Here is a 15246-nt window from a genome sequence, read left to right as displayed (position 1 = left end):
AAGGAGGGGGCAAAAAGTTCTTTTCATTGAGTCCAACACCGCATTGAAAGTCATCGTTGTGACTCACAATGCCCAGTGCGGCATCAATCTGTCAGCTGATGAGCAGCAACAGAGAATTAATGTTCAAGGACATGACGGAGATGATACTGATGCAGGCAGACCACATAGTGGACTTTAAGTTGATGATGCTGCCGCCAGTGGCACGTCCATGGTGGCAAGGTGGGAGAAATGGGATATGTACGACAACGTGAGATACAGAGAAGAGAGAAAGGATATACGGGAACCGAGAACGTGATCACTAAGGAGAGAGAAATAGGATACATGAATTATGGAGGAGAGAAAATTGAGATTTTATTTTAATTAAATGTATAAAATTTCTTTAATACCCTGAAATAATTAATTTACATTTAAAAAAATAGATTTTTTGTCCTAAATATTTTGGTGTACAATACTAAGATTGTTTTCATAATTATTTGTTATCTAAAAGTTTAAAAAATACAAAATTAAAATAAAAGGTAAAATCTGATTTCAAGATTTAAAAAACTGTCACTTATTGATGCTTTCAAGAAAGGAATAACTTCAGATTCACTTTGGAGTGTTCTTTACTGATGAAACCATTCTACCTTGGAAGATACCCAGTTGTGTCCATTGTAGCTACAAAAAATGAACTCATCAGCATCTTCACGAGTATATCCTGATATGTTTGCATTGTGAAGGGAACATATGTTTTACACCCTACATGGCCTCAAAATGTTGAGGAATCTAAGCCCTTCTTCTGTACCATCCGTTTTACAAATTCTAAACAAAATCTCTCCTTGGCTGGTAGGTTCCCGAATCACATCTATTCCCACCATCATTGAATCTTGTTAACTTACATCATATCCTCTTCCTATGTTTTCGTAATTTCCATCTTGTTTTCTTTTTTCCTTTTCAACCTTCTTTGTTGTTTTGAATCTTTATTTGTTCCTATTAACCAGGTGGCATTGAAAAAACCTATATAACATCTTCAAAGTAACATTTGTCGTAACTTTGGTGGTGAAGCTTCTCCTTCCATGACTTATTCTCTAGGGGATGACGTCTCCTCTAACCTCTTCTGCTTTATCTTTCGCTGCAATTCCATGGCTAAAAATCACCATTGAAGGACCTTATTGAAGCTCAAAGATCCAGCCTCCTTAGAAGCTTCATAAGCAAGCTTCCAACAAGTGGTATTAGAGCACAAGAGCTTCAAGTAGGTGCTCCTTAAACCTCCACTAATTTTCAGCATTAATTTCTCCTCCATTGTTGTTTCTTCGTTTCTCTCCATGTATCTCCTCACGTGTCTTGTGCTGAATGTTGTTAACATAATTTTTTAGAAGTTCCACCGATTAAGCTTGCTATAGAAGCTAGATTAGATTTTCTATGGTTCAAATTCCTTGTTCTTATTCTTGAACCATAAATTGTGTTGAGTTTAGGTTCCTTTGAGTTTTATATTGTCAATTTTTTTGGCTAAAACCTAAACCATAAAATTCTTACAAAAACATTAAAGTAGAAGAAAACCTCAAAAATCTAGAATGACATATTCACCTATTGTAGTTTTGTCATAAAAGTCATGTCTAGTCATGAAACTTGTCACATAAGATTCCTTATGCTGTGTTGAATTTTATTTTTCTTGTTTCTTTGTCTAACTCATTTGTTCATGAGTGTATGAAATTTTTTTAGCCTATAATTTGATTTGAGTCAAATCTTGCATGTTAATTAGTCCTTAACATGTTCATGCATAATTCTTAGAGAGTCTTTGATTGTGAACCTTTTCTTGAACTTTTAGGTTTCCTTATGATTGTGTCTATTGTGAATTTGAGTTTTGGTGATTGAATTGCTGGCTGAAATTTTGATCCTAAGTGAATGTTGAACTCCTAAAGCTGTCGTAAATAGGCTTAGTGAATTTAACATACATAGGAAAGTTGAAAGTAAACCAAAGGAAATCAATATATCATGCTTAAAAAATTCAAAGTCTGAAATCGCTGGTGCTGGCAGCTTGAACATACAAACTTATAAAAATTACAGGGAATTTGTCACTTTGAATTTTGAGCTAAACTTTTTACTGAATTTTCTTGGCATCTAGACAAAAATTATATAAAAAGAACCAAGTGATTTGGATAAAATAAAAAAATAAGAAAAATCATACAAGTTGACAGGAAAAATAAAAAGAAGCGAGAATGGAAGTGTGCTTGTTGTTTTGGCTCAAAATTTGTTCCTTATGGAAAATTCATATAATAAGTAGAGGCCTAAATATGTTCTTGGTCCTTTTAAGTTTGTGTTTTTTGATATTTGGTCATTGTGTTCATTTTTCTAATTTTAGTCCTTATAATAAGTTTATGCTTTTCCAATTTTTGTTCCTATAAGTTTTTTGCTCATTTTTAATCCTTGTAAGTTTATGTTTTTCCAAAATGAACAAAATATATTACAGTAGGAACAAAAAATGAGCACAATATCTTACAGAAACAAAAATTGAAAAAGAGCGAACAAGGACTAAAATTAGAAAAATGAACTTACAGGAACCAAAAAAAAATTAATTTACAGGGACCAAAAGCATATTTAGGCCTAAAGTAGACTTGAGAATCTATTCAAAGAAGTTTAAACTATTTCTAGAAAGATGTTTTAAACTATTTATCTTTTAAAGAAGTTTTCAAAATTTTAATTTGTTACTAAATAAGCCTCTTACTTTTTTGTTATTAGTCTTCTTTTACTTTTTAACTTTCTTTTTCAATATCCCTTGTATCTCTCACCTAAAACAATCGTATTTGAGTCAAATAGGATAAATATGAACAAGAATTCCTTTTTAAAATATTGACAAAATAATTTACTAGAAAATTAAATTATTGAGTGACTAAAGAGGGGAAAGAAATTAAAGGACCGATATCATGATATTTTTAAATGTCTAGATACCAAATATAATAACCATAGGTATGTACGTAAGGGTCATAGCTTGTGCACCATTGGTTTAACCAATAATCAGGATGTGCCACAAGCCTTAAAACAAGTAGAGCATTCAATGTGGTTTTTTTCCTAGCCTAATCTGGCTAACTCACAGATTTAATGAGTTTGGTCCATGGGTACATCAAGGCTATCGTGGAAGAGTGTAATATGTCTCCCATCATGGGAAAGGATATTGTGTCTGTCAGATAAATTAATTTCATTTAAATATCAATGACTACTTTTTTTTTTTATCATGATGTCCCTGTCTTTTTCCATTATACACTCTTTCTTTTTGTCTTCCTTCATTCCCTGCTTATTTTCTTATTTTCTTGATGTCTGTAATACCTCAAGTGAATCACACCGGAACAAGAAAAATCCTGAGGCTGTACAGGTATGAGAATATACAGTTAAGGATAACTTAAAAGGAATTAATTGATACAAATTATAGCATTAAGATGAATATACTTTTTGGTAGGCTATCACATAAGAAGTTCATAATTAAGCATGCTTGAATTATTCTGCTGCTACAAAATATGATTGCTAAGAAAGAGCAAAAGGACTAACATAAGTTCCACGTTGCATTGGAGATTGATATACTTATATTCCAATCAGACAAAGTTGATCCATTAACTGAAAGGGCATCGATCACCCTAAAAAATGTTATAGAAGTACATCATTATTGTTTGACAAACAAACCGACTGGACAATTACAATTCCACATTTTGCTGTTATCATCACTCAGATAAAAGTAGAATTGATAGTTACGAAGAACAATTTTTCATCCTTTAACAAAGTATGTCATCTACAGAAAAAGCAGAGTAGTAAGACAAGAAAACATAACTCAAGTTTCTGCATCACTGCCATAAGAAAATTAGTCACCAAACTTTTCTTTAAATAGCAGTGCAGATTCTTTCCGTGCCTGGCCTACAAAAACTTGTGAAAAGTTTACAATGTCCTCCTCTCTTTGTTTTCTTGCACACAGAAAACTCTGAAGTAGGCAACTTGCAACTTTCCGGTACATCATTAAAGAAGACCATCATAAGCCAATCTTGTAAGCAATAATCAAACTGACAACTTTCCAAAGCCAGCTACTAAAGAGAAAAAAATAAAGAAATCATGCACTATTAAGCAAAACATAGAATTTAATAAAACTTAACTGGAGATTTGCAAGGGTTCTTACATAATTCTGATTGGTTATATAGTTCCACATGAATTTGTTTCCTGAGACAGACATAATGAAACAAAGGGTTAGTACTAGGATAAGTTTCCTCTATCTTAGAATCTAAATTTTCATACCAATTCAAAGTTCCTAGATCAAACAACAATATGGTTTTTCTTTATGCGAGTTTGCGTGGAGACAATTATGAATGTATTGCTAACCACTCATAGTGTGCCTGTTAGAATGTCAAAGAGTATTTTCATCATTTAGTTATTCTTTACCTCATCCATCAAATGAGGCACTTCATTTGTTTCGGGAGATTCCAAAAGGATTTTATCTCAATAAAAATTGGAATGTCAAAATCCTGAGATTCAGGTACATCAAACATCCTTGGAGTTTCCACAATTTCAAGGCAACCTGAGGATTGAGAAGGGATTAGGGGAGTGCCAACAGCTTAAGGGAATTACGCATTTTCATTTTATTTTGAGAATAGGAGTTGAAGGTCAGAGGAAGAACATGGAGAAAAACAATGTTAGTAAAGATAGAAGAGCTTATAAACAAAAAGAAAAAGAAAGGTGATCAAATCAAACTTACATAGTGCACAGTAAGTAATGGGAGATTCTCTCTGCCTCTGTACACAGTGTGCAATAAGTAAAGTATGGTGGCATTCTGTTGGAAAGGGAAACGAACTATGTCTTTTGCACTCTTTATGCTCTTTCTAACTATATACCTTGAAATTAAACAGCATATACTAGTATTAGTAAAGAGCTGAAGATAAACAATAAAAAAAAAATACTTGCATAGATAAAATGGAAGAAACATTATTCTTGTACCACTTATAATTATTATGGAATGCATACCTTCTCCTTAGAAAACAGCCCAAATCCCTCAGTTTTACACACAAATTTTGTTTCACTTAAAAGTGTATTACTCAAACAATAGAATAAGATTACATTTACTATAAAAGTAAAATAGTGAAACAATTCTAATATCTTTGTCTCTAAGCATAATTTCTTCCAGAGAAGCAGTATGAAGAAAATTACATAATCATTAAGCTTCTGAAGTCTAACCTAATAAAAGCATACCTGCCAGCATCTTCAGGTTCATCTAACACAAAAGCATCCAACTCAAATCTTTCTGGTTTAGTAACAGGCATACACAACGTTTCCACACATACTAAGCCTTCTTTGTTGACGAAAAATTTGTTGATTTTGACGAGAACCTCGTTACAATCTTCAAGCACATATTCAACCTTTTTATAGAATATTCTGATAGTGCCAAAAAGAAGTTAGCCAAGCACTCTATAGGATACAACATCAATTTCTTGCAAAATCTTGTCTGCAGAAGGTAAAAATGAAATGAAAATAATGGCAAAACAATAGCATATATGACAAATCTTAAAATGATTTCACAGAAGAATAAACTCTTAAAATAACATCATTTTGTTGGCGGCTAATTGGCTATTCGCAATGACTGTAAGACTTCTCAACAATAATTGTTGTTGTTGCATACGATTGCAAATAAGTATATCTGCTTCTGGCCAAGGGGATTTTAATATCCTCCAAGGGACCTGTTGGCACTCATAAGTGGGATCTCCCTCTCAACAAGATTTTCTCCATATATGCATTCGTCAGGATTCAAACCCTTTACTACATGCTTAAGGGATTCGTGTCTAGTACCACTTGGATAAACCATTTCTTGGTACCAACAATAATTATGGTGAGCAGCTTGAAAGAAATCGTGGGTACTATAAAAATGATGGTTACTTTGTAAAGTATTAGATGATTTGGAAATTTGGTGACACATTTTGTACCTTGATAAAAAATTGATTCTCATTTACCAACAATTTATTGTCTACCTAAATATAATTCTATCTTGATAAGTTTCTCAAAATATCTAATACGTATGGATTCTTCCCCCAACTATTTAGCAAAGAGATGACTAGATCTACATCAAATCGATTAGTGTGGGTATTCACCATGTCTTTTAGTGACGATACAAATTAATCATGTAATTGTTATTAATAAATGAGTTAATTTACAATAACAAAAGAGGTAGAAATTTTACCTTATATAGTTAATCAAAGAAATCATGGTCGTTGAAGATGTTTATTGGTCATGGTTAGAACAAACGATACGGCAAAGCATAAAAGAGAGGGCAAAGAAATATGAGACATGGTCAACAAATTCCATCTGAGTAGATCTGCAATGGAGGTCCATGAATGGGGTTTTGTTTCTTGGCTCATGGATCTAGCATACACAAAAAGATACAAACACGATAAAAAATAATTATAAAGTGTGGACAAAGTCAGTCTTAGACCTCTGGGTCTAATAACCTATTTGGTGAGAACAAGAGGAGATGATGTACTTTATAGTGTAGATTTCATGTGGTAGGAATATTGCAGGTGTTAGAGTGATACTAAGATGTAGATGGAAGGTGTGTATTATAAAGCTTTAGAAACCTACACGGCGATCCAACGGGACTAGCACAAAGAAATATAAATCGTTTGATTTGATGTTATCAACAACTCAGAATAATTTTTTTTGGCAATCCTCGTCTTTTCGAACTAGCCAATGGAATGTCATTATAGGTACATGACCCACTTTTTATTCGATGTATGCTCTTTCAATTTGAAATTGGGTTGAGATCTAGAGAAAACCAACAACTAAACTCACCCATGTAATGCACTCCATTTATTTAATGTGTTTAAATTATCAGTTCTTAATTTGAGATATAGTATTCTATTTAATGAGTTTCTAAAAGTATATTGTATTTTTCAATTAAATAAAAAGGTATAAATTTATTTTTGATTCCTAATAAATATCTAATTTTTGTGTTTGTTCTTTAATAAAATTTTCTTTTTCGTTGAGTCCTTAATTAAACAAAAATTTTAATTTTGTCCTTAGAACTTTTTATAGTCCCTGATAAATTAACAAATTTTGTGTTTATTTTCTTGTATTTTTTTCTGTTTTCTTAGTTAAGACTAAAAAATTCAGTAATTTAGCAGGGAGCAAACAAAAAATTTGCTAATTTAAAAGTGGTAAAACAAATTATCAAGGACCAAAAATAAAATTATGATTTTATTAGGAAATCAATGCAAAGAAAAAATTTATTAGGGATATAAAATATATTTAAGACATTAAATAATATCCAAAATTGATATGAATTAATTCTTGAGTGTATTTAGCATTCACTGTTATGTATAACAAAAAAAAAGAAATATTTTATTATAATTTGAATTAAAAATATTTTCTGTGTTTGAATACCATATAAATGTACATATATCACAAATTTCAAATTAAATTGATTAATTAATGTATTAAAAACATACTAAATCCATTTATTTTGATGTGTTGACAACATGATTCCTAGGATTGATAATCTTGATATTGGTACATTTTGCATAATATTCAAATGGGCTATTATGTGTTTCTGGGCATGGACTGAAGTTGGTAGGACCCTCAAGTCTTGCAAACTTACTATGTGTTTCATTGGGCCTTATAAAATTCTAAAATGATTCAGCAAAGTTCCCTACCAAATTCCTTTATTCTTGACACTTTCGAAACATCATAGTGTCTTTTATGTTTATCAACTCGAAATTATGTTCATAATTCTTCACATATGTTCGAGTTGAGCAATATTTATTTAAAAGAAAACCTTAAAAATATTATATGAAACAGAATGAATTTTTGGTGCTAAATGTTAAAGAGATATAGAGTGAGTTTTTGAGATTGTGATAGATAAAGGATAGTGAATTGAGAGTAGGTGTGTTGGTGTGGGAAGGAAACTGACATAGAGGGGAATGAAACAAATATAGGTATGTATATTGAACTGAACTGAAATAATGGAAGCCTAAAGACTGAAATTACAAATAAGATAATCTTCATTTTCAAAATTTTCATAGTCAGCATAATTTGTTTTTTGTTTGCAGCCTGGGTATTGGTTCCTGTGCATGAACCACCCGTTTGATGCACTGTACGTGAGACTTGTGCGCACATAAATCCAGCTTCACAATTCATCTCCATCTTCATAATCCTCCTACAGATGAAAACAAATTTTATGAAAAAGAAGTTATATATATATATATATATATATATATATATATATATATATATATATATATATATATTGTCATAATTTCAATTATTATAATATGGAAATATTATTTTCTTTTCTATCCCTCTCTTCTACACACACATCTCATTTCCTTTCCCACAAATGAAGAATCGTTATTCAAATGATAAACTGATATGAAAGCAAGGACAATAGCCACGACTGATGCAAACGAAACAAGGAGCATAGCAGTACTCGTCAATATTCTCCATTTTATATATGCAATCTATAACAGATAACCATCATTCGTTAATACTGTTGTGTCATTTTCGCATGAACCTTCTCATGTTGTAGTATTGTTCCAGTTTCAATCATCCACGAAAGCACAGTTTTTTTTCCTGTGTTCAGCTTCCTGCTAGCTGACATGGTCTTTATTGCACCAGAATGTGGCTCTTTTTCAGATCATGGGCCACAACCTTCTCTGATTGACTCACCGTGGAATAAGAAATTCCCAGCACCTCTTCATATATTTCTTTCTTTATAGATCTCTTGGGGCATGTATCCTGAGTTTCGTTCGTCAAATCCACACCATGTATCCTAGTTAAATGTCTTAAACCTCTGGTGCGGTGTTGAAGTCTTGCAATAGGTTCCAACCCTTGAAATATCTTATCTTTGAGACCATTGTTTTGAAGTCTTGCACTAAGTTGCAGCCCCAGAATCTTGTCTTTGCCACCATCATCAGGAGGGTTTGAATTTTCACCACCAAATAACACAGGAAACCCTGAACTTTCTTCCATCTTTATCATAGTGCAATTGCCGAAATACACCTCAAGACTCTCTGTGCGAATACTTTCTGGTATGGATTTAGAACCAGAAGCTAGACCCATCTAACAAAAATCATGAGTTTGGTCTAGCTAGAAAGATTAAGTATTTCAATTCGAGTCAATCAGAGAGATGCCAATGGTGTCCGGAAGTATGGTCTTCCATCTAACAAGAGAGATGCCAATGGTGAATGCACAACCAGTTATAGATCTACTTGCAACTAAATCTGCTACTTAGTTAGAATTTGAGTAACCAACGGGAAAGCACAAGACATGTCTCCATGGAAGATGATTCCAATATTAGTTGTACCCTTAAGGTACCTGAATATATGTTTCACAGCTTACCAATGTTCCATCTCAGGATTATCCATATAACTACTCACAACAATATTGACTGTTTGTGCTAGGTCTGGTCTAGTGCACACCATAGAGTACATGAGACTTCCTACAACACTTGCATCAGTAACATAGGACATGTATTTCTTCTTTGACTCTGACTAAGTAATATAGAATTCAGATAGATGAATGGACGTTATAAGAGGAGTATATACTATTTTTGTGGATGTCATTCCAAAATGATTCACTACTTTCTGAATGTATTCCTTTTGACACATAAATAGCTTCTTCTAGACTCGATAGTTCTTGATCTTCATGCTCATAATCTTTTCAGCAACTCCCATGTCCTTCATCTCAAATTCCCATTAGTACTTTGGATGCATTCTTGAGAGACAATGAACTCATCGTATCTCTTATACCACTAACTTGGTGATTGCTTTAACCAATAAAGAGACCTCTTCTATCTACAAACAAAATTTTCCTTTCCTTTCAGCTCAAAACCTTCAGGTTGTTGCATTAAAATGTCTTCCTCCAGTCTTCCATGGAGAAATAAATTTTTGACATAAAGTTGCTCTAACTCCATGTCCAGAGCTTCCAAAAAGGCCAACAAAATATGTGTGGAGGTGTATCGAACTATTGGAGAGAATATCTTGTTGTAGTATACTCTTTCCTTCTAACCGGAACCTTTAGCTACCAAACGTACGTTATAACAGACGACTTCTTCAGTGAATGATCCAGATTTTTTCTTGAAGATCCATTTGCACCCCACTACTCATTTGCCTTCAGGTAGCTCAACTAAATCTCCAAGTCTGGTTCTTCTGGAAGGATTCCATCTCTTTATTCATAGCCACTATCAACTCCTTGGTGTCAGAACAGGAAATTTTTTTTAAAAATAAAAATATAAAAAATAATTTTTAAAAAATATTTTATCTGGTGCAAGAGTGTTTTTAACTATTTTTCTTTTACGTGTTTTTAGAGATTTTCTCAACTTCTTATCTTCTTTAATATGTTATTAGCATTTTATTTCTAAATTACATTTAAATATATTTTTAAATAAGTTATTAATAATTAAAATAATTTATATCACAATATGAAATATTTTTCATAAATAAAAGATAATTTACATTTAAACATATAATTTTTATTTAAATAAATTGACATTACTTAAAGAGAATTAGAAGTTGTTTATATTTAAATAAATTGACATCTTTTATTTGTTGTTTTTGAAAACTATTTTCTGTTTTTGAAAACCAAGAAGATGTTTGATAAGAGTAGTATTTGAAAACTATTTTAAAAAGTAATACATCTTTTCAGTTTATAAAATAAAAAAAAAAACATTTCTAGACTGTTTTGATTTTTTTACTTTCAGTTTTTTATTACTCTGATATGTTCTTGATTGTGCTGCCCCATCTTTTCCCACTTACTCTTTTATTCACTCCCTACAAAAAATTAGTTTTGAAAATTATTCTACAAAATAGTTTTGAAAAATTAAACACACCATGTATCCTAGTTAAATGTCTTAAACCTCTGGTGCGGTGTTGAAGTCTTGCAATAAGTTCCAACCCTAGAAATATCTTATCTTTGAGACCATTGTTTTGAAGTCTTGCACTAAGTTGCAGCCCCAGAATCTTGTCTTTGCCACCATCATCAGGAGGGTTTGAATTTTCACCACCAAATAACACCGGAAACCCTGAACTTTTTTCCATCTTTATCATTGTGTAATTGCCGAAATACACCTCAAGACTCTCTGTGCGAATACTTTCTGGTATGGATGTAGAACCAGAAGCTAGACCCATCTAACAAAAATCATGAGTTTGGTCTAGCTAGAAAGATTAAGTATTTCAATTCGAGTTTCTAATTGTTCCACACAATCTCAAAATAATGCCAATAAATTCACAACTTAATTTGGATGTTAATAAAATCTGCTACTAGCATATATTTTAAACAAATATGATAGTTTAGCCTTTTAGATTACATACGAGATATTATTAGTATAGCCACACCAATTATGAGAAGAGCAGTTGGAATAAAGATAAAGTATATTGCATGTTTATTCCTGTACCAGAAACACTACCTACTTTTACTACTACTAACAGGGGATGGGAAATAAGTTTTCTAGACAATTATTTTTTGTTGTATATGATAACAAAGAAGGATATCAGCCAACCAAGAGGATTTTAATCTCGTCCAAGGGACCTGTTGGAAAACATACGTGGGATGCCCCTCTCAACAAGATTTTCTCCACACGCATCCGTGAAGACTCAAATCTTTGACCACATGCTTAAGGAATCTCTGTCTAGTACCACTTGGATAAACCATTTGTTGGTACCAACAATAATTATGGTGAGTGGCTTGAAAGAAATTATGAGTACTCTAACAACTGTGGTTGCTTTGTAAAGTATTAAATGATTTGGAAAAATTGGTGATACATTTTGTACCTTGTTTACCAAACATGAATTGCCTAACTAATCTACTTCTCTCTCAAAATGTTCCTAAAAAGATCTTATTTGTGTGGGTTCTTCCTTGAACTAACAAAGACATTGGTGTAGATATGCAATAAATCAATTCGTGTGGGTATCGACCATGACTTTTAAGGAGAATACAAATTAATCATGTAATTGTGACAATTAAATAACTCAATTTAGAATAACGAAAGAATTAGAACTTTTACCTTATTTAATTAATCAATGAAATCATGATCGTTGAAGATGTTTATTGGCCATGGTTACCGCAAAGGGTAAGACAAAGCATAAAAGAGAGGGCAAAGAAATATAAGACATGTCAATGAATTCCAACCAAGTAGATCTGCAACGAAGGCCCACAAATGGGATTTTGTTTTCTGGCTCATGGATCTACCACAAACAAAAAGAGCACAAAAAGTTTAGAAAAAGGAAATATGCCAACACGAAAAAAAAAATAATTATAAAGTGTGATTAGGGTCAGTCTTGGACCTCTGGGTCTAATAGTCTATTTGGTGAATACAAGAGGTGGTGATGGACTTTATAGTGCAGATTTCGTGCGGTGGAAATAATTAGAAGTGTGAGAGGGATGGTAAGATGTATATTCAGGGTGCATTGGCACAATTACTCATTATAAAGCTTTGAAAGCTATTATGGTGGAAATAAGTTTTTCTATTTGATGTTATCAGCGAGACTAGCAGGATTGTGTGTTTTGTAATCCGTGTCTTTCCAAAGCAGCCAATGGGGACATCATTATACATTTAGTACATTACCCACTTTTTATTTGGTGTACATTCTTTTAATTTTAAATTCGGTCCAGATGTGGATAAGAACAACTAAGCTAAGTCATTTAATGCATTACTTTTATTTAATATATTTAAATTATTAGTTATTGATTTGAGATAAAATATTACATCTTACTAACAAATTTAATATGTGGATAGCATAGACTGCCAGTTTAAAAGTTTTTACATTGTCAATGATCAATTAAAAATATTCTTTTGCATGACTTTCAAGGTAGTTATCATCAAAACAAACAAACTTATCATATATATATATATATATATATATATATTTGTGATTTGATGATTCTATAAAACATATTTACACTACTGTTAACACATTTAATTTTCTCTTAGTTCTCACACATGATAAAAAACAAGAAATACTTTATTATAATTTGAATAAAAAAGATTGTCTTTGTATTTAATAACTATAGATTCTAAAAATTAACCGGGGTTTTGAAAAAATTCCCATAGTTACTAATAACCAGGTATATAATATCTGGTTATTTAAAAGTAGTTATATAAATATAACTAGTTTTGTAGTTATAGGTATTTTCAATAACTTGATTTTTACATAAAAATAGTTGTAAAGTTAACTTATTTTAAAGACTGGCATTTTAAAATAACCTACTTCACTCATTTGTCATTTTCGTTTACCTCTATTGGATCTTGGCTTTTGCTGTTCTGCACTTCTGCTACACTAATGCAAAAACCACTGAGGAGAGCCCCATCACGGCAACAAAGAACAGCACCACCACCACGGAAAACCCCATCACAGAGGCAAAGAACAACGCTACCACCGCAGAGAACCCCATCACGACGACGAAGAACAATACCACCACTGTGGAGAATCCCATCAGGCAGCGAAGGACAATGCTGCCACTGCGTAGAACCTCACCATTGTGGCAAAGAACGGTGCATCAACCCCTGTTCTCACCAAGCTCTTTCTGCACGCGCGTGGAAATCGCAAGTCCCATAGTAGAAGAGAAAACCTAACTTCTCGACACTCAACAGTGACAGCTAACTTCTCTTCTCGACACCTCAACAATATGTGCTTTTCACCTTTTTAAGCAATTTCAGGAACTTTGGGTAAAACAACAAATGGGTTTTTTTGTTTTTCAGTTTCTTGTTTCTAGGACCATGAATTTGGAGTCTTTTTTATGTTTATTCAAATGGGTGTTTCTTGATTGCTTGGGTTTTATTCTGGTTTTGTAGTTAAAATGATGTTTTGAATTGATTCAAATGCTGGAATTTGTCAGTCTTGGATGTCCCTTAACACAGTAAGGAATATTCTAATCTATAGTTGAAAGGGGTTTCTAGCCATTGAAATTACTCCAGAAAAGGTTAAGTTTTTTTTTTTTCCGGCTAAAGCCTTTTCTTTTTCAACCTGGTCATACACATACTAGAAAATTTGACTGAGTGTGTAATTGCTTTCCCCTTGGTGCTTGTTTTTTGACAATTTTATCTATTATCTGAACATTATACCCTTCTGGATTATTAGGATTTTCCTCAATGCTGTTTATTATTTTTGAGAGATTGCTTTTGTCCTTTTTATATACTGCATGCCTTTTGGCTGTCTTTTTGCAGATTTCCCTTTTTCACTTGTTATTCTCGCACACTTTGAGCAGCCCTTTCCCTTGATTTTGCTTGACTTTTTTCTCTTATGTTTAAGCATGTTTATATTTAATTATTTGTGATATATAATTGATTTGGTTAGTTAACTAGTTTATGTTTGGTGCCTGTAAATGCAAACTGATCTATGTGGAATTCATGGCTTATACAATTATCAAATAGCAAACCTGTAAACTATTTAAAGAAAAATCTTATGGTTTGTGATCAATATATCATTTGTTTTGCTTGAAATTTGGACCAAAGATTAGTGCTCTTTGCACATATAACAACTCAAGGGATAAGAGGATTATAAAGAGAGGCATCAACTAGGTGGAGAAAAATGATCCCCAAATTGAATTGGGAAAGCACATGCAAGCTCTAACACTGAAGATTGAAACACTCATGGGAGCTCAAGCTCAAGTCCCCGTCACTACACCTCCATTCCCAACCTGTGATAGATGTGGGATTGTGCCTGGGCTAGGAGAATGCATTGTTGATTATGAGTTAGTTATAGTCATGATAGCAATATGTTTCTATAAAATATTCAATAAACAAATTTTCATTGCAATAGGCAAATGCAACATTTCAAAATAATATTTGATTTTTAAGAGAAAAAATAATTCCAATTAATAAAAGGTTATACAAAGAGGTCATTATGGAACAACAATGAAACATCACATACTCCAAGAGTTAAATAGTTCCAAATAAATAAGCCAAAATAGGCCTCCCTAGAAAGAATTTATTATTTGTTGATATGCTTTTATTGAATATCAAAACACAACAAATAAGAATTGTAATATTATATTGCACAATGTTGGGATGATTTGAGAAATTCTATTCAGATAGGGAAGCGTAAACGATAGAAGGAGAAGAAAGATATCGCACAAGAAATTATAACCTTTTCTTGGCTAAATCAATTGCACTCACACTGTTACAGAAATTATAACCTTTTGTTGTGGACCCCCAAGATTGCTAATTAGACCCTTGAATCAAATGCCTTCCTTTACTACTTCTACCTTAGCCATGTACTCTTCCTTTGTAGTGGATAAATCCATTGTGTCCTGAAG

At 32.4% G+C, this 15246-nt stretch overlaps 1 long non-coding RNA gene across 1 annotated transcript; it reads right to left on the bottom strand.

Moving 5' to 3' along the window:
* Positions 1 to 3632: 3632 nt before the first annotated feature.
* On the bottom strand, positions 3633 to 5410 carry LOC114398465. Its single transcript, XR_003663603.1, has 5 exons — positions 5200 to 5410; positions 4709 to 4844; positions 4396 to 4531; positions 4136 to 4176; positions 3633 to 4046 (listed from the first exon to the last, which is right to left on the bottom strand). It is a non-coding gene; the product is annotated as an uncharacterized LOC114398465 (long non-coding RNA).
* Between the last annotated feature and the right edge of the window lie 9836 nt (positions 5411 to 15246).

Source organism: Glycine soja, chromosome 19 (genome assembly GCF_004193775.1).
Source record: "Glycine soja cultivar W05 chromosome 19, ASM419377v2, whole genome shotgun sequence".
In the NCBI taxonomy this organism is placed as follows: Eukaryota; Viridiplantae; Streptophyta; class Magnoliopsida; order Fabales; family Fabaceae; genus Glycine; species Glycine soja.
Note: the sequence above shows the minus strand (reverse complement) of the source record. Positions and strands in the feature narration are given on the sequence as shown.